The following is a 1684-nucleotide window of genomic DNA, read 5'->3' as shown; positions in this document are numbered from 1 at the left end:
GGCTCCCACCGCGACAAGCGCTCGCAGGTCGTGTACAACGAGGACCTGTTCGGGGGGCAGTGAGGGACCACCAGGGGCCTTTTTGGGGGGCAATAAAGGTCGAGAGGAACGTGGCCACGTTTATTGTCACCTGGAGGAAGAGATTGGGACCCCCCCAGACCCAGAGGGACCCCTGAAATCATCCCCACAGCCCCCTTGGATCCCCCACTCGCAGGTCGTGTACAACGAGGACCCGTTCGGGGGGCAGTGAGGGGCCACCAGGGGCCTTTTTGGGGGGGCAATAAAGGTCGAGAGAAACGTGGCCACGTTTATTGTCATCTGAGGGAGAGATTGGGACCCCCCCAGACCCAGAGGGACCCCTGAAATCGTCCCCACAACCCCCTCTGATCCCCCCACCCACGTCCCACCCCTGTGGGGTCGCGTGGCCGTGGTGTGTCCTGGCATGTCCTGGCATGTCTTGGCATGTTCTGGCGTGTCCTGGCGTGTCCCAGGGTGTCCCCGGGGCTCAGGGCAGGAAGCCCAGGTCCTCGTCCTCCAGCTTCTCCCTGAGCCAGGGCAGCACCTCGAACAGGCTCACGTGGAAGTCGCGGGCGTAGGACGGGGCCTGGCGCTGGTGGCACACGGAGACCACGCCCCAGCTGACCACGCCCACCTGGAGGGGGCACACGGGGGGTCAGGGGGGTCACACAGGGGTCACACGGGGGTCAGGGGGGTCAAGGACCACCCCCACCTGTAGGACACGGGGTCACACAGGGGTTACACAGGGGTCAAGGGGGGTCACACAGGGGTCAGGGACCACCCCCCAGCTGACCACGCCCACCTGGAGGGGGCACACAGGGGTCAGGGGGGTCAAGGACCACGCCCACCTGGAGGACACAGGGGTCACACGGGGGTCAGGGGGGTCACACAGGGGTCAGGGTGGACCAGCGCCCCCACCTGAGTCAGCCCCATAACCAGTATCCCCAGTGCCCCCCCAGTGTCCTCCCAGTATCCTCCCAGTACCCCCAGTTTCCATCTCACCCCCCCCCGGTGTCCCCACTGACCTGGAAGTGGCGCTTCCCCCACGTGACAACGACGGGGCCCCCGGAGTCGCCTGCGGGGGGAAACTGGGATGTACTGGGAGGCACTGGGAGGCACTGGGACGGCGTGAGGGTGCCACCAAAACGCACTGGCACAAACTGGGCGACAGGGCCCCGCCCTGGGCCGCCCCGCCACCCCCCAGGGGGCCGCACTGGGGGGCCGTACGGGCCTGTACTGGTCGTATTGGTTTGTACTGGTCCGTACTGGTGTATACTGGTGCGTACCGGGGCAGGCGTTGTCGTCCACCTGGGGCTCGGTGCCCCCCGAGCACAGGAAGCGGGGGGTCACCACGTCCTCCAGCGACGACACGTTGGCGTAGGGGGGGGCACGGAGGGCGTCGGCCTCGCACGGGCGGCGCTGGGAGGGGGACATCAGGGGTCAGAGGGCACGGGGGGGACACTAGGGGTCAAAGGGGACATGGGGGGACATCGGGGGGGACACAGGGTCAGAGGGGACATCGGGGTCAGAGGGGACATGGAGGGACATCAGGGGGGACACAGGGTCAGAGGGGACATCGGGGGGATCAGAGGGGACATGGGGGGGACACCAGGGGTCAAAAGGGACATGGGGGGGTCAGAGGGGACATCAGGAGTCAGAGGGGACA

At 67.3% G+C, this 1684-nt stretch overlaps 1 long non-coding RNA gene across 1 annotated transcript; it reads right to left on the bottom strand.

The window, feature by feature from the left end:
- Nucleotides 1-305: 305 nt before the first annotated feature.
- Nucleotides 306-1435, bottom strand: LOC113979784. Its single transcript, XR_003537973.1, has 3 exons — nucleotides 1305-1435; nucleotides 1044-1093; nucleotides 306-652 (listed from the first exon to the last, which is right to left on the bottom strand). It is a non-coding gene; the product is annotated as an uncharacterized LOC113979784 (long non-coding RNA).
- Nucleotides 1436-1684: the final 249 nt, after the last annotated feature.

This window comes from Neopelma chrysocephalum, unplaced genomic scaffold (assembly GCF_003984885.1).
Source record: "Neopelma chrysocephalum unplaced genomic scaffold, ASM398488v2 Primary Assembly neopelma1_88953, whole genome shotgun sequence".
Taxonomy (NCBI): Eukaryota; Metazoa; Chordata; class Aves; order Passeriformes; family Pipridae; genus Neopelma; species Neopelma chrysocephalum.
Note: the sequence above shows the minus strand (reverse complement) of the source record. Positions and strands in the feature narration are given on the sequence as shown.